We start from the raw sequence: 18,319 nt of genomic DNA, 5'->3' as shown, positions 1-18,319 counted from the left end.
TGAAGGAAGAAATCACTGAATGGGATGTGGGGAACGAAAAAGGGAAAGAAACACTGATTAGGAAGAAGATGGAGAGAGCAACTGGGAAAGGGCCACTGGAAAAAGTGGAGAGGGGAGACACAAAGTGAAGGAACCCCAGAGTATAAGGATGGAGGGAGATGGAAGGTACCATTAGGGAGGGGAGACAAAGGTGAGAAACCCTTGTGACAGGAAGAAGTACAGAGAAAGGACCAATGGAAAAAGAGGAGATGGGAGATGCAAAGGAAGAGACCAAGGAGGATAGGGATGGAGGGAGATAGAAAGTACCATTAGGGAGGGGAGACAAAGGTGAGAAACCCTTGTGACAGGAAGAAGTACAGAGAAAGGACCAATGGAAAAAGAGGAGATGGGAGATGCAAAGGAAGAGACCAAGGAGGATAGGGATGGAGGGAGATGGAAAGTACCATTAGGGAGGGGAAACAAAGCTGAGAAACTAATGGAAGGAAGCCCTGGAGATGGGGCAAATTGATAAAGGGAAGAGATAGTGGGATCTGGGAAGGAGAAAAAGAATGAAACAGTCAAGAGAACATTATGAAGACCTGGGGAAAACAGAAAAGAAACAAGAGTGTGTCTGTGTGTGGACAGCCAAGGGTTGCAGAGCACAGGAAGAGCACAGGAAGAGAGCACTTACTAAGGGGGGAGTGCTGTGGATAGGGGAGGACCCTGTGCAGACTGTGCAGTGAGACAGGAGGGAACAGCAGGAGAGATAAACAGCAGGGCCTGAGGATGGTCTGGAGGCAGCAAGAGCTCAGAGTGGACCGGACTGTCAGGGAAAGGGATAGGAATTTCCAATCCAAGACTGACATTCACAGGCTGGAGATGGAAGGGCCCAAGTGGGGATGGGAAGGGAGAAAAGAAGTATGAGACCAATGAGGGGAGAGCTGGGGCCAAAGGGGCAGGGAGGGGCCATGCTGGACAGAGCCATGGGCTGGGGGGGTTAGGACAGGCTGAAGTGGAGGCTGCCTCACAAACTCAGAGATGTGTGATCCTGCACAAGGCCCTTAGCAGCTGCTTTAAACTACAGCTTCTTTGCTTTTTAAATGATTCTCTTAAACTCAAAGGCTTTGAAAGAATCTTCGAACTTAAAAATCCTGTGTTTTATGAGAATGAAGAGAAAAGCCTGAGCATGGGATGGGAAGAGAGAAAAACAGTAGGCAAAGGCCATTAAAGAGACAGACAACAGCACAGAAAGAGTGACAAAGTTAGAGACATCAGAAAGTGTCCACAGAGAACTGGGGAATGATAGTGACAGGAGAGGCTTCCGGTTTTCCTTATTGCTAAAGCATGAAAGAAAAAGTAAGTGTCAAGCAACCAGAGTAATGTAAGTAGAGGGAAAGTGCTCCGGCTCTGCCTGTAACCTTACTGGCTATTTGGCCCTCAGCATATCACATAAACTCTCCAGCTCAGGTTCCTTTTCTCTCAATACATGTGTTTGGACTGTATGGACACTCAGATCCATTCCAACTCACTAATCTTTTATGATTTTCTAAGAGAGAAGGGGAAAACTAGTTGATATGAGGCTAGAGGCAGAGAGATTGAGATTAAGGGAAAGACTTTTGAGGAAGACAAATGTTGTTTACTGAGTAGCCTGTAGAGAGGAAAGAGGCAGAGGAAGGGGCCAATCAAGGATGTGGGGACATAGAGAGGAGGCAGGTCCTGCAGGCAGAGAGGGAGACAGAGAGACACAGGTGGATTCCACACAGGAGAATCAGAGACTTTCAGAGAGAAGATTCCTTGGCAATAAAAGAGTCTGGGAAGAGAACAGTGTCAAGGAAGTAGATCTTTATGACCATGAGGACTCAGTAACCAAGCAAGGATCAAAGACAAAGGGACAGTGAAGATTGTCTGGGGGAGGCAAGTGGCAATTTATGATGGAGAGAGCAAAGCACTTGAGATCAGATCATACCTCAGACCTTTTCATGCATGAATTTGCTTCAGGAAGAAATTGAAGCTGCCTCAGGCTCAGCTTCCTCCTTTATAAGATATTTGAGGGTTACTTTGGTGACCTTTAAGGTTCCTGCCATGTTTGAAATCTTAAGAATGATGGAAAGGAGAAAGAAATCCCCTTGGGGGGCTGAGATGGAAGGAGAAATTGAACCTAAAATACCTGAGAAGGGGAGAGATATAGGGAAAGGCTAGAGGGAGAGAGAAATTGTTGGAAAGGGACAAAAGGAGGGAGCCATTTACAATGGAGATAAGCAGAGATGAAAATGCTAGTAGAAAATTGTTGACTGTGAGTTTGAAAGACAATAGAGGGAAGTTGTGGGAGAGATCTAAAAGGAAGAAAATAGCTTTGCAAACACTGTCTCATTTGATACCATGGACAGCTCCATGCAGCTGGATATATAATCCCCTCTTTAACCTTACAGCAAAAAGGACAGTGAGATTGTGACTAGCCCAGGTTCACTCAGTAAGAAATATCTAATGTTTAATTTGAACTCGGGCCTTACTGACTTCAGGCCGAGCACTCTTTACAATGCACAGGGCATGTTCCTGGAGCCGAGCTGATTGGAGTGCAGATCCTACTCTGTATTCTCTCTCTATAACTCTATGCAGATCTCTGTCACTCTCCCAGGCTCAGCTTCCTTCTCTCCAATTGATGAGATTTACTGTGAGGACATGTCCAAAACTCAAACTCTGATTGAAAAAGAAGTGTAAGTTAGCATTGGGCTAGAAGAAGAGTGTGAAATAGAGACAAGACGTTTGTATGGAATCAGAGAAAGGGAGGGAGTAGACTAGTGTGGAAAGAGGAGGGACAGAAAGGGAAAAGGAAGGGATGGCACTGGATTGCAGGGAGAGTGCCACTAAAGGGTACAAGGAGTCAGAGAAGTCAGACAAAAGGGGGTTACCGAGACAGACAGAGAGAGTGAGAGGGAAACAAAGAAGTAGAGACAGAAAGAAAAATAATATGCAAAGAATGTTTAACTTGAAAGGAGAGGGAGAATGAAAGAAGGCCATTGTGGAGAGGGGTGAAATAGGTTTGAGAAGTCATTAGAAAGGGATATTGTGAAAGGAGAGTGACAGGAGGTGATGGAGAGAAATCTCCTTAGAAGTTTAAGCAGATGGATACAGAGAAAGACTGATAAACAGTAACTAAGAGTTTGTTTCTCAGCCTGTTTGCTCCCCTGAAGCAAATGATTGCATTTCATGGCCCTGAGGTCCTTTCCATCTCTAATTCCATAATCCTAGTGATGAAAGGTCAAAAACACTACTTCATATATGTTCTGTCTCTTCCAATTATAAATCCATGGTTTCATGAGTGATGCAAGGAAAGAGTGGGTAAAAGACCATTGTTCAGGGGAAAGGAAGAGATTAATGAGGAAGGAGAGAAAGGAGTAAGACAGGATTTACTAGATCTCTGGGGAGAGACAGAGAAATGGCCACCATGAGATATGACAGAAGAGTGTCACTAGCAAAACTGAAATGGGGAAAAAGAAACAAAAACTATCTTTGGGGAAAAAGGAAGGAGTAAAGAAAAGGAGCCATTTTGGATGTGAGAAGAGAGAAGTGACTAAGATGGGATGGGACAAAGGAGACAAAGGGAACAGTGCACTAAAAATGAGAGAGAGAAAAACCCCCGGCTATGAAGCAGCATCATTAAGGAGAAAGGAAATAGAGTATTGGCAGTAGAGAATTTATCATGCACTGGAACTAAAGAGATTGTGTAGGGCCTAGAGAAAAGGAGAATGAGAATCCAATGGAAAAGATATCTTGGGAAAGGGGAAGGCAAGGGATCTCTGGGCAGATGGAGATTAAGGAGAAAGAGAAATAGGTAGACACACACACAAGTAATAGGAGAGAATCAGAAGGGAGAGAGGACAGAGCCAGATGGAAGAGATCATTGGGAAAGAAAGGAGGGGAGACAAAAGGAGAATAAAAATGGGAGAATAAAGATACTACTAAAGAAAGGGAAGGAGTGAGAAAATGGGAAGCCCCTAATTTTCATAGAAAAGGAATAAAATGAAAAAAACTAACATTGCATATTAAGAAGACAATAAAAGGGAAGAAATAATTAGGAAAGATTAGTGGGTGGCAGGAAGACAAAGAATAGAAAGGATATGGTATGAAGGGAAAAAAGCAAAGAAAGGAGAAAGTTGAGAGAAAATGAAAAGGATAAACAGTGGTGGGGAAGGAGGAGGCATTGTAAAGGAAACTCTAATTGATTAGAGAAGGAAGAAACCATTGGATGGCATGTGGGGAAACAAAAAGGGAAAGAACCACTGATTAGGAAGAAGAGGAAGAAAGCAACAGGGAAAGGATCACTGGAAAAGTGGAGAGGGGGGATACAATGGGAAGAAACCATAGAGCAAGAAGATGTGGGGAGAAGGAAGGTACCATTAGGGAGGGGAGACAAAGGTGAGAAACCCTTGTGACAGGAAGAAGTAGAGAGAAAGGACCAATGGAAAAAGAGGAAAGGGGAGATAGAAAGGGAAGATACCATGGATGATGGGGATGGAGGGAGATGGAAGGTACCATTAGCGAGGGGAAACCAAGCTCAGAAGCTAACAAATGGAAGCACTGGAGATTGATAAAGGAAAGAGAATATTGGGTTCTGAGATGGAGAAAAGGGAAAAAGCAACTGAAGAGAACATTGTGAAACCCTGGGTGAACTACATAGAATTAAGCAGAGTGTGTCTGTGGGAGGACAGCCAAGGGCTAAATAGCAAAGGAAGAAAGCACTTGCTAATGAGGGAGTGCTAGGGACAGGAGGGGGCCCTGTGCAGACTGCAGTGAGGCAGGAGAGAACAACAGGAGGGATAAAGCAGCAGGACCCAAAGATGATAGGGAGGCAGCAAGGGCTCAGAGTGGATCAGACTGTCAGGGAAACAGATGCGAATTTCAAATGTATACCTATTTCCCCTTTGTAGGAGAACTGACCAAATGGAGTAAAGAAAGAGAGAAAAGAAGTATGAGATCAATGAGGAGAGAGGTGGGGACCCAGGGAGAGACAGAGCCATGGGCTGGGGATCAGGACAGGCTGAAGTGGAGGCTGCCTCTCAAACTCAGAGATGTGTGACCCTGCACAAGGCCCTTAGCACCTGCTTTGAACCACAGTTTCCTTCTCCCTTGAAATGGTGCTCTTGATCTCAAAGGCTTTTAATGCTGTGCTTTCATTAGAAAGAAGAAGAAAATCCAAGGAATGCGGGGGAGAAGACACAAGCAGATAGTGAGCAAACTCCATTATAAAGGCAGAAAAAGCACAGAAAGAGAGACAAAGACAGAGACAGACACCAAAAGGGACCACAGAGAACTGGGAGAGTGATGGGGGGGCGAGGCAGCTGGTTCTCCTAATGGCTAAAGCTTGGGGCTTGGAGTCAGGAGCACCTGAATTCTGGGACTGACATAAGCTTCCTTGCTCCCTCTCCCAGTGCAGGTCTCCTTCAACATATCCATGAACACACGATACTGGAATAAGATCAGGAGGAAGAAGAGGAGAGACACAGTGACAGACACTGGGAGCAAGACAAGGACACTTAGTAAGTTACAAACCCATTGGATAAGTCTTGGGGACAGCTGGAGGAGATCACATGTGGCTGAACCAGCATTCTCTTTTTTTTTTCTTTTTTTCCTGAGGAAACTGGGGTTAACTGACTTGTTCAGAGTCACACAGCTAGGAAATTTTAAATGTTTGAAGGTGGATTTCACCACAGGTCCTTCTGACGTCAGCCCTCAGTGCTATGCATTGTGACATCTAGCTGCCCCTGGGCCATTATTCTCTGTCATTTCCACCTGAGTTCAAACAATTTCTAGGTTGAGCCAGACACCTAACCTCTCTCAGGCCTCTGAGCATGGTGGGGAGGGATGTGGCTTCTAAGTGTTCCTTCCCCTTGAGATTTGTGAGTGTAGGAGAATGATAGGTCCCCACAGGCAGGATGGATCAGGAAAGAACAGCCAGTGGGAAGAGACCATTGAGTGAAGAGAAAGACAAGGAGAAAGCTTGATGGCAGAGAAACACAGCTGACTCACGTGGGGAAAAGAATACATGAAGCTGACTATAAGTAATGGGAGTTCAATTTCTTCTCCCTAAAATCAGTGGCTGTTTCGCCCTGGACAAGTCTTTAACTTGTCCCAACTTCCTCGGCTACAACAAGTCCTCTTGGACTAGAATGGCCGCTCAGTCAGCCTGCAGCCCGCTCAGATTCTGGGATTGAAGGGGAGAGAAGGAAGAGATTACCTGCTATGGGGGCAGAGGCAGAGGGATGGAGACTGAGGGAAATGGCTTTTTGCAGCAAGAGACATGCAGGCTGTTCAGCACCATGGACAGAGCCCAGGGAGAGTCAAAGGAAGGGGCCAAGTGAGCATGTGGGCAGAGAGAGTGGTGGTTAATCCAGAAGAGAGAGTCAGACACACAGGGGGAGATAGAGTGTTAGAGAGAGAAGACTTCTTGGTAATGGGGAGCTAGAGAGGGAAGAGACCCCTGGGCGGGAATGTGAGGGGCAGAAGTCCAGAGCACAGGGAGGGATTAGAAGGAAGAGCCATCTAAGAGGAAGGGACACCTGGGGAAGGGCTGGGGTGGGGGGGGGCACTGGCTACTAAGGATGCAGAGAACACTGCACTGGGCTGCCATTAAATCCAGCCTGGGACATTTTCAAGCTGAATCGGCCTCAGCAAGTCACTGAACGTCTCTCAGTCTGTTTTCCCCTCTATCACATGTTGCAAGGTGGCATTTGGGGCCTTCTAAGGAGCCTTGTAAGTCCAAGAAATGATGGAAAGAGCAAATAGAGCCCTCGGTAATTAAACTGGAAGGATAAAGAGAGAAGTTTAGCAAACCGTTAATGAGGGGAGAGATGCAACGGGTATGGAGAGGGAGAGAAAAGTGCTGGCGAGGGAGAGGGGGAAGGGATAACTTGACAACATAAATGTGATAGAGGAAAAATGCTACTAGAGAATTGTTAATAGAGTATTTGAATCACAAGGGAGAAGAATAGAGGCAGAGATCCAAAAAGAAGAAGGGACTGGGGAAGGGGAAAGAAGGAAATCATCTGTTAAGTATTACCTTGTGTCTGACATTGTGCTGAGTGCTTTACAAAAACGGTCACATTTGATTTCTACATCAGCCCTCTGAAGTAAATATTATTAGTATAATCCTTTTGTTCTTTAGAAAACTGAGGAACAGAGAGGTTCTCATCTCCTCAGGGTCACACAGCTTGCAAATGTCTATGGCTCAATTTGGAACCAGGCCTTACTGAGTTCTGAGCCAGCATTCTGGCTGCTGCACAAGCAGTATCGCTGGAGCCTGGATGACCTGAGTCCAGATACTACCTCCAAAATTATGGTATAACTCTGTATATCATTTCTACTCTCTCAGATCCAGCTTGTTCCTCTCTAAAAGGATAACCCTGGACTCCAGAACCACTGAGGATTCATCCAAGATCAGATTGGAGCTTCTGGGACTGAAGAAGAAACATACAACTTGGTATTGGTATGGAGGGAGAGAGAGGGAAATACAGCCAAGAGCCTTGTGGGGAGCCCTGAGGAACAAGGTCAACTAGTGAGTAAAGAGTCAATAGAAAAACTCAAAAGCAGAGAAAGACCAAAGGGTAGAAAAAGAGAGAGAAGTCAGAGAGACCTGGGGAAGGTGGGAAGGGACAGAAAATACAAAGAGAAAGGTGGTGTAGTCTTGGAAAGGGAAGGGAAAATGAAGAGAGGCCACTGGGAGGGAGATGAAAGACTAAACACCAGATGAGAGAGATGAGATGGGGAGCCACATAGAAAAAGGGCAACTGGGGATGAGCCATACTGGAAAAGCCAACTAGATGTCACAATAGACAGATCTTTGTCCCTGAATTTAGATCAGCATGGGTTCAGCTCTGGACTCAGACACTTTCTCTGTGAGTCTGGGCAAGCACTTAATCTGTGAGCCTCAGTTTCCAACCCTGCTATGAGCGGTTTAATTCATCAACAGTAATTCCCTTCCAACTATAAATCTATGATCTTGGAGTGATGGAAGGAGATAGAAGGGGAAAATTATTGGTTAGGGGGAAGAAAAGGAGATTCCTGGGGACAGGGAAGGCAGCAGTATAGGAGGAATAAAGTCCTTGGGGAGAGAGGAAGAGAGAAGCTTATCAGGAAGTATGAAGAAAGACTGTGAGCCAAGGACGTAGCCAGGGTGAGAGAAGGAAATAAAGCATAATTGGAGAAGGAAGAGAGAAAGAAAGGAAGGGAAGGCATCATTTTGGATGAGAGGAGGAAACAGAGGAAAGAGGAAGGTAGGATGCCTTGGTGGTACAGAAACAGAGAGGTGAGAGAGCTCCCTAAACATGGGGAGAAAGAAACAAAGTAAAGTCAGGAGTAGAAAAGGAGGAAAGGGAGGAAAAAAAGGAGGGAATGCTGGGCTATAGTCTTTGAAGCAGAAACTAAGGAGCAGTTTTGCAGGGCCTAGAAGGAAGGAGATCAAGAAACAAATGGAAAATATCACTTGGGAAATGGATGGGAAGGGACGTAGAGGCAACTGCTAGAGACAAAGAGAAGGGACAAGACAATAGGAAGTAATGAAGATGGAGAGACAGACAGACAGAGAGGGACAGAGAGATGGCGCACGCACACACAAACACACACACACACACACTCACACACCAGACAGAGATATTAAAGGGAAGGACCATTAGGAAGAGAAGAGACAAGAAGAGGGAAAAGAACACTGGGAAAATAAAAGGGAAACAAAAGGAACTTAGTTTAGGAGTAAGAAAAGAGAGAAGGAAAACAGCACAGAAATAGGGAGAAGGTGTCACATTATGAGAAGAAACAGATATGGATTGAGTGAGGGAGAAAAAGATAGAAACACGGGTATTAAATAGAGGAAAAGATCAAGAGACAAAAAGGAATGAGACAAAAGGAAGAGAGCACAGGGATGGGGAAAAAGAAGGACAGCACACAAAGGGAGTGAGAAAATGAAAAGTAGTAACTGTGATGGGGAGGGAAGGGACAGTGAAAGCAAAGGGACCACTGATTACAGGGAAGAGAGAGAAAGAAGGCAGGGCCTGGGAAAGGGATACAGAAGAGGATATAGGAAATGACAGCAGGCTGGAGAAAAAAATTCCATCAGGGAGGCTGGAATGAGGAGAAATACAGGGAAAAAAGCACTGGTTAGGACAAAAAACCAAAGAAAGAAAGAAGTTTCTAGTGTAAATAGGACTGGGCAGAGAGAAAGGGAATAGATTATGGAGAACAGTTATGAAGGATAAAAGAAATTACCATTAGGAAGGAGAAAAAAGATGAGGAAAAAAGGAATACATTATTTGAGTGACAAAAGGAAAGGAAAACCTGGATGGAGGAAAAGGGAAAAAAACATTAAAGGAGAACATTGAATATCTGGGGGAAATACAGAGATGACAGCAGAGTGTATTTGTGGGTGAAAGAGTAAAGGAATAAAACACTTCCTAATGAGGGAAGACTATGGATGGGCCTCTGCTCTGTATAGATGGTCCAGTGTAACAGGAGAGAAGAGCAGGCGGGATAAAGCAGCAGGGCCTGAGGATGCTCTGAGGCAGCAAGAGCTGCCGTTCAGTGATGAAGAGAGGGGGCAAGGTGGGGAAGGTCTATGGAAGTGAATGGACAGCAAAGAGTGTTAGTGGGGAAGAGAACTAGCAAAGGTTCCACTGGGCATGGATGGTGGAAGAGAGAGCAAGGAAGTCTCCAAGACCACAGTACAGTAACTAGAGGGAAAGTGCCCAAGCCCTGCTTGTAACCTTAGTGGCTGTAAGGATATGCTGATAGTCATATCACATAAACTCCCAGCTCAGGTTCCTTTTCTTTCAATAGATGTGTTTTAGTGGATGGACACAGATCCATTCAAAGTCACTAATCTTTTATGATTTTCTAAAGAGAAGGAGAAAACTACTTGATGTAAGGGTAGAGGCAGAGAGATTGAGATTCTTGGAAAGGCTTTTGGGGAGGGAAGACAAATGTTGGGAACTGAATAGCCTGCAGAGAGAAAAGAGTCAGAGGAAGGGGTCAAGCAAGGATGTGGAGACATAGAGAGGAGGCTAGTCCAGCAGGAAGAGAGGGAGACAGAGAAACAAGTGGTTTCCACACAGGAGAATCAGAGATTTTCAGAGAGAGAAGATTCCTTGGCAATGAAAGAGCCAGAGAGGGAAGAGAGAAGTGTCAAGGAATTAGATCTTTATGACCATGGGGGACGAAGCAAACCAAGCAAGGATCAAAGAGAAAGGGACAGTGAAGATGGCCTGGGGGAGAAAATGGCAATTTATGATGGAGAGAGTAAAGCACTTGAGATCAGATCATACCTCAGACCTTTTCATGCATGAATTTGCTTCAGGAAGATATGGAAGTTCTCCCAGGCTCAGCTTCCTCCTCTATAAGATACTTGCGGGCTACTTTGAAGACCTTTAAGGTCCCTTCCCTGTTTAACATCCCCAGAATAGTGGAAAGGAGAAAGAAATCCCCTTGTGGGGTTGAGATGGGAGGAGAAATTGAGCATGAAAAGATCTTTCTGGAGGGGAGAGACACAGGGAATGGCCAGAGGAGGAGAGAAAGTGTTGGAAAGAGAGAACAGAAATGGACCATTTATAGTGGCGATAAGCAGAGATGAAAAGTGCACACAAAAGTGTGATTTTGAAAGACAAGAGAGGGGCGCAGAGGAAAAGATCTAAAAGGAAAAATATGCTTTGCAAACTGTCTCATTTGATACCTTGGACAGCTCCATGCAGCTGCTTTCATTATCTCTATTCTGTTCTTATAGCAAAAATACATTGAGATTATGACTAGCCCAGGTTCTCTCAGTAAGAAATATCTAAAATTTAATTTGAACTCGGGTCTTACAGACTCCAGGCCCAGCACTGTTTCCAGTGCACAGGCCATGTCCCTGGAGCCTAGCTGATTTGGGTCTAGTTCTCAATCTCAAATCTATCTCTGTAATTCTATGGAGATCTCTGTCATTCTCCCAGTCTCAGCTTCCTTCTCTCTCAAATGATGAGATTATATGTAGAAGCCTGTGAGGACGTGTCCAAAACTGAATCTGTGATTGAAAAAGAAGTGTAACTTAGCATTGGCTGGAAGAAGAGCGTGAAATGGAGACAAAAGACTTGTAGGAAAGTCAGAGAAATGGAGGGAGTAGACTAGTGTGGAAAGAGGAGGGACAGAAAGTGAAAAGGAAGGGATGGCACTGGATTGCAGGGAGAGAGAGAGACCAAAAAGTAGAAGGAGGCAGAGAAGTCAGAGAAAAGGGGGAAGGGAGACAGAGACAGAAATAGAAAGAGACAAATACAGAAGTAGAGACACATAAAGAAAAATAATATGCAAAGAATCTGTAACTTGAAAGGAGAGGGAGAATGAAAGAAGACATGTGTAGAGAGAGTTGAAAGATATTTCTGAGATCATTAGACAGGGAGTTTGTGAAAGGAAAGTGACAGCAGGCAATACAAAGACATGCCATTCCAAGTTTAGGAAGACAGAAAGAGACACTGATAAACAGGAACTTAAGAGTTTTTCAGACTCAGTTTGCTCCCTGAAGAAAATTATTGTGTTCCATGGCCCTGAGGTTCTTTTCATTTGTTCATCTATAATCCTATGGGTGAAGAAAGGTCAAAACCACTATTTCATATATGTTGTCTCTTCCAATTATAAATCTATGACTGCATGCGTGATGCAAGAAGACAGTGAGGAAAAGACATTGTTTAGGAGAAAGAGGAAGACACCATTGAGGAGAGAGGAGAAAGGAGAAAGAAAGGACTTAATAGTTCTCTGGGGAGACAGAAAGAAAAAAGGCCATCGAGATGTATGGCAGAAGAGTGTCACTAGCACATCAGGGCAGTGGGGGAAGAGAAAATCTTTGGGTGAAAAAGGAAGGAAAGAGAGGGTCCGATTTTGGATGGGAGAAGTGAGAAGAATTGACTAAGATAGGATAGGGTGGAGGAGACAAAGGGAAGGATGTAATAAACATGGGAGCCAGAGAAATCCCCCACTAGGGAGGAACACTACTAGGCAGAAAGGAGATAGACTATTGGTGACAGAAAATTTACTAGACAATAGAACTCAAGAAATTATGTAGGGCCTAGAGGAAAGAAGGAGGATTCAGTGGAAAAGACATATTGGGAAAGAGTAGGGCACGGGACCTCTGTGCAGCTGGAGATTAAGTAGAGAGAGAGAGAGAAATAAAGAGATAGATAGAAAAACACAGAGACACACACAAACCCACACAGAGTGAAGTATTAAGAAAGGACCAGAAGGGAGAGAGGACAGAACCAGATGGAAGAGATCACTGGGAAAGGAAGGAGGAGAGAGAAAAGGAGGAAATATGGGGAATAAAGGGAGGGAGGAGTGAGAAAACGAGAAGAGCCTAGTTAGTATAAAAAAGGGATAAAATTAAAGCACACACACACAAACACACACACACACACACACACACACACACACGCGCGCGCGCGCACAAACACTACATATTGAGAAGAGCAAAAAAGGGAAGGAATCATTAGGAAAGATAAGTGGGTAGCAGGAAGCCAGAGGAAACATAGAGAATGTGGAAGTAAGGAAAAAGGAAAAAAGGAAAAAAAAGAAAAGGTTGAGCAAAATTGAGAAGGTTAAACAGTGTTGGGGAGGGAGGAGATAATGTAAAAGAACAGATCATTGAATAGAGAAAAGAAGGAGAAAGAATGAAGGGAGAGACCATAGTATAAGATGGGGGAAAGAAAAAGGGAAAGAACCACAGATGAGGAAGAAGAGGGATAGAACAAGTGGGAAGGGACCACTGGAAAAAGTGGAAAGGGGAGACCCAAAGGGAAGAAACCACAGAGCATGGAGATGGAGGGAGAAGGGAGGTACCATTAGGGAGGGGAGACAAAGGTGAAAATTCCTTGTGACAGGAAGAAGTACAGAGAAAGGACCAATGGAAAAAGAGGAGATGGGAGATGCAAAGGAAGAGACCAAGGAGGATAGGGATGGAGGGAGATGGAAGGTACCATTAGGGAGGGGAAACAAAGCTGAGAAACTAATGCAAGGAAGCCCTGGAGATGGGGAAATTGATAAAGGGAAGAGAATAGTGGGGGAAAAGGGAAAAAGCAAGTGAAGAGAACATTGTGAACACCTGGGGGCAATACAGAAAAGAAAGAGTGAGTCTGTGGGAGGACAGCCAAGGGCTGCAGAGCACAGGAAGAAAGCACTTGCTAAGGGGGAGTGCTGGGGACAGGCGGGGGTCCTGAGCAGACTGTGCAGTGAGACAGGAAGAGCAGGAGGGATAAAACAGCAGGGCCCGAGGATGATCGGGAGGCAGCAAGGGCTCAGAGTGGACCGGACTGTCAGGGACAGGGAGGGGAATTTGCGATCCAAGAATGACACTCACAGGCTGGAGTTGGGAGTACCCAAGTGGGGATGGGAAGAGAGAAAAGAAATGAGACCAATGAGGAGAGAGGAGGTGGGGCCGGAGGGAGGGGCCATGCTGGACAGAGCCCTGGTCTTGGAGACAGGACAGGCTGAAGTAGAGGCTGCCTCACAAACTCAAGAGATGTGCGACCCTGCACAAGCCACTAAGTATCTGCTTTAAACCACAGTTTCTTCTCCTTCTAAATGATGCTCTTGAGATCAAAGGCTTTTAATCCTCTGTTTTTATGAGAAAGAAGAGCAAAATCTGAGGATTGTGGGTGAGGAGAGAAAAGCAGTTATTGAGTAAACTCCATTAGAGAGACAGAAAAAAGCACAGAAAGAGAGACAAAGACAGAGAGAGACGTCAGGAAGGGACCCCAGAGGGGAATGATGGTGGGGGTGAGGCAGCTGGTTCTCCTGCTGGCTAAAGCATGGGGCTCAGAGGCAGGAGAACCTGAATTCTGGGCCTGGCTTACAAGCTTCCTTGCTTCCATCATAGAACCAGTTCTCCTTATATGTCTAATCCTTAGTTTCTCCAGGGTTAGATTCCATTTCCATTAATTTTTTCCATCTGTAAGTCAGGGATTCTATAAATGACAGTAAGATAAGAAAAAAGGCTAACTGAGGTTGCTAATGTGGCAAAGAGCTGCCAAAGGCTTCTGTGGAGTACGTTCCAGGAGATGCAACAGGACAAGGCCACTTTGTACAAAGGAAAGGGGGAGGATAAAAAGGGATTGACGACAGGGGATGAGCACTAAAGGCAGAAGGCAGAGCCTTGGGGTGGGCCAGTTTGGGGAAGGGCAGTACAAAGACAGGGAGACACACACAGAGAAAAGAATAGTTAGTAATTTGAGAGAGAGAGGGAGGAAGTTATTTTGGGGGAGAAGAGGCAGAGAGCAAGGAGCTGAAGGCCCCAATGAGGACACTTCTGAGGAAGAAGGAGGTGGACTGGGAGGGAACCGTTTGCTAGAACAGATAGAAGGTAGAGGGATTTGGGGCCAAATCACCCTGAGTTATTAATTTGCTTCTGAAAATTAATAGCTGTTCAAGTCACTTAACTCTGCTCAGCTTGAATTTCTTCCTCTAAAAAGATGGAGATCGAGTTGGCCACTTAGGGGCCCTTCCATGGAAGATTCCATCATTGAGGGTGAGAGAGGGCAAGCCCCATGGGAGTGAAGGTCAGGAAGGAGAGTTAGTGGGGAAGAGAACCAGAGAAGGTCCACTAGGCATGGATCATGGGGGAGACACAAAGTGATCCTCCTACCAACCAGGACACAGTATGTCCACACAAAATGATGTGTTTTCAACTTCCTCTTGTAAATGTACTGGTTGTGTGTCCCTCAGAACATCACATAAAGGCCTTTTCTCAGTTTCCTTTTCTTTCAGAAGAGGTCTCTGGACAGGTTGGACTCCCAGACTCATTCCCTCTCTCTAAGGTTGTATGCTTTTCCAATAGAGAAGGGAAAAATACTTAATATAGGGTAGAGGCAGATTCTGAGCAGGGAACAGATACAGAGGAAAGGGAATACCATGGACAGAGCAAAGGAGAGTCAAAGGAAGGGGACAAGTGAGGATGTGGGTAAATACAGTGGAGGCTAGTGCAGGAGAGAGAGTCAGAGACAGACACATAGGGGGAGATAGAGAGACTTTTAGAGAGAGAAGGCTTCTCATTAAAGGGGAGCTAGAGAGGAAGAGAGCACTGGGCGGGAACGTGAGGGGCAGAAATCCAGAGCGCAGGGAGGGATTAGAAGAGCTATGAACAGGCGTAGGCCCTGTGCTGACCGTCCAGTAAAACAGGAGAGAAGGGCAGCAGGGATAAAGGAGCAGGGCCTGAGGATGGTCAGGACCCAGCAAGGACTCAGAGTGGATTGGATCTGACACTCCCAGTCTGGTGATGGAAGAGCCCAAGCAGAGGGAGGAAAGGGAGGAAAGAAGTATGAGATCAATGAGGAGAGAGCTGGAGCTCTAAGGAGGGGCCATGCTGGACAGAGCCATGGGCTGGGGGTCTGGACAGCCTGAAGAGGAGGCTGCCTCACAAACTTAGAGATGTGTGACCCTGGACATGGTACTGAGGACCTGCTTTAAACCTCAGTTTCTTCTCTTAAATGATGAACATGAACCCAAGGTTTTTTTAAATTACTTTTCCCTTTAAAATGCTATTGTTGAATGAGAAAGAGGAAAACCTCAGGGAAAAGATACAGTTAGAAAAGAAATTGCAGCAGTGACAAAGATAGACAGAGACAAATAGAAAGTAAGATTCCACAGAGATTGGGAGAGGGAGGGTGGTGGGAGAGGCAGCTGCTTCTCCCAGTGTGCACTTGGGGTATTGAGGACCCGAGTTCTAGTGCTAGGAAAAACCTACTTGTTCTATGTCCAGGAGCAGGCCTGTTTAATGGCTTATGCTTCAGGTTGGTAAATGTGAGACTCAGTTCACTGTCAAGTTCCCTTCCAGCTGGAAACTTCTGATGTATCAGTGATAGAAAGGAGAAAAAGTTTAAGAGGCATGCTCTGGTACCTCTAAAGCAGAGGGTAAAAGCTGCCAAAGTGTCATTAGGGACTGAAGAGAAGAAGAAGGCGCAGGACAAGCTGCACTGAGTACAAAGGAAAGGTGCAGAAGGAAAGAGGTGGGAAAACAGGAGATGGGAAGGGGAAGATGGAGGGAAGAGCACTTGGAGGGGGCCAGTTTGGGAGGAACATTCAGAGAAAGATAAAGAGAAAAGGAAAAAAATTAGTAATTAGAGATGGAGAGTGGGAAGACCCCACTTTGGAGAGTGGGGAGAGGAAGGAGAGTAGGGAGGTAAAGGACTCGGTGGGGGCCAAAAAAGCTAGAATGTTTTACTTGGAGTCAAATCACCCCGACTTAGCACCAAGCTTTCGAAAATTAAGAGCTGTCAAGTCAGTTAAGTTTTCTCAATTTAATATCCTCCTCTAAAAAAGATGGAAATGTAGTTGGCCACTCTGGGCTCTTCCAGTTGGATGATCCACTCAATGATAAATAGAGGGAGCAATGGTGCACGGGGGTGGGGGGAGGCCTGTGAAGTGAATGGGCAGGAAAGAGAGTTAGTGAGGAAGAGAACCAGCAAAAGGCCCATTGCACATGGATGTTGGGAGAGAGAAACAGTTAAGTGTCCAACAACCAGAGTAAGGTAAGTAGAGTAAGTAAGTAAGTGCTCCAGCTCTGCTTGTTTGGCCTGTTTGGCCCTAAGCAAATCACATAAACTCTCCACCTCAGGTTCCTTTTTCTTTCAATAGATGTTTTTGGACTGTATGGACACTCAGATCCATTCCAACTCTCCAATATGTTATGATTTTCCAAGAGAAAAGGGGAACACTCCTTGATGTAAGGGTAGAGGCAGAGACATTGAGATTAAGGAAAAGGCTTTTGATGAAGGAAAACAAATTTTGGGAACTGAATAGCCTGTATAGAGGATAGAGTCAGAGGATGGGGCCAAGCAAGGATGTGGGGACACAGAGAGGAGGCTGGTCCAGTAAGCAGAGAGGGAGACAGAGAGACACAGGTGGAATCCACACAGGAGATTCAGAAATTTTCAGAGAGAACCGGTTTCTTGGCAATGAAAGGACCAGAGAGGAAAGAGAACAGTGTCAAAGAAGTAGACCATGGGGGACTAAGTAAACCAAGCAAATCAAAGGGACCGTGAAGTTTGCCTGGGGTAAGCAAGTGGCAATTTATGATGGAGAAGCAAAGTACTTGAGTTCAGTTCATACCTCAGACCTTTTCTTTTTTATTTATTTTATTAATTTACTTTTTTTTCTTGCTAAGACAATTGGGGCTACAAGACTTGCCCAGGGTCACACAGCTAGGAAGTGTTAAATATGTGAGACCAGATTTGAACTCAGGTACTCCTGAATTCAGGGCTGGTGTTCTACCCACTGTGCCACGTGGCATCCGCAGACCTTTTCATGCATGAATTATCTTTAGGAAGACATGGAAGGTCTCTCAGGCTCAGCTTTTTCCTCTATTAGCTATTGAGGGCTGCTTTGAGGACCTTTAAGGTCCATTCCATATTTAAAATCCTAAGAGAAATGGAAAAGAAAAAGAAATCCTCTTAGGGGATTGAGATGGAAGGAGAAATTGAACATGAAAAGATCTCTGAGAAGGTGAGAGACACAGGAATGGCCAGAGGGGAAGAGAAAGTGTTGCAAAGGGAGAAAAGGAAGGGGCCATTTACAATAGAGATAAGCAGGGATGAAAATGCTAGTGCAAAATTGTTGACTGTAATTTCGAAAGACAATGGAGGGAAGTTGTGGGAGAGATCTAAAAGGAAGAAAATAGCTTTGCAAACACTGTCTCATTTGATACCATGGACAGCTCCATGCAGCTGGATATATAATCTCCACTTTAACCTTACAGAAAAAAGGACAGTGAGATTGTGACTAGCCCAGGTTCACTCAGTAAGAAATATCTAATGTTTAATTTGAACTCGGGCCTTACTGACTTCAGGCCGAGCACTCTTTACAATGCACAGGCCATGTCCCTGGAGCCGAGCTGATTTGAGTGCAGAGCCTACTCTCCAATCTCTCTCTATAACTCTATGCAGATCTCTGTCACTCTCCCAGGCTCAGCTTCCTTCTCTCTCTTTATATACCTAGAAACTGTGAGGACATGTCCAAAACTCAATCTGTGATTGAAAGAGAAGTGTAACTTAGCATTGGGCTAGAGGGAAAGCACAAAATAGTTACAAGAGGCTTGTAGAGAACTCAGAGAAATGGAGGGAGTAGACTAGTGTGGAAAGAAGAGAGACAGAAAAGGAAAAGGAAGGGATGGCGCTGGATTAAAGGGAGAGAGAGACCAAAGGACAGATAAGTCAGAGAACCAGAGGGAAGGGAGCCAGAGACAGAAAGAGAAACATAGAAGTAGAGATAGATAAAGCAAAATAATATGCAAAGAATGTTTAACTTGAAAAGAGAGGAAAAATGAAGAAGGCCATGGTGAAAAGGGGTG

The 18,319-nt window shown here is 45.1% G+C and overlaps 1 long non-coding RNA gene across 1 annotated transcript in view; it reads left to right on the top strand.

Annotated features, from left to right (window-relative positions):
- Positions 1 to 18,319, top strand: part of LOC141549100 (uncharacterized) — a 183,227-nt gene that overhangs the window by 63,727 nt on the left and 101,181 nt on the right. Inside the window, exons 8-9 of the long non-coding RNA XR_012484224.1 lie at positions 5,414 to 5,516; positions 7,349 to 7,531. This is a non-coding gene — a long non-coding RNA (uncharacterized LOC141549100). The remainder of the gene's footprint in view (positions 1 to 5,413; positions 5,517 to 7,348; positions 7,532 to 18,319) is intronic.

Source organism: Sminthopsis crassicaudata, chromosome X (assembly GCF_048593235.1).
Source record: "Sminthopsis crassicaudata isolate SCR6 chromosome X, ASM4859323v1, whole genome shotgun sequence".
NCBI classification, from domain to species: domain Eukaryota; kingdom Metazoa; phylum Chordata; class Mammalia; order Dasyuromorphia; family Dasyuridae; genus Sminthopsis; species Sminthopsis crassicaudata.
The sequence above is the reverse complement of the archived record's forward strand: the minus strand, read 5'-3'. Positions and strand labels throughout refer to the sequence as shown.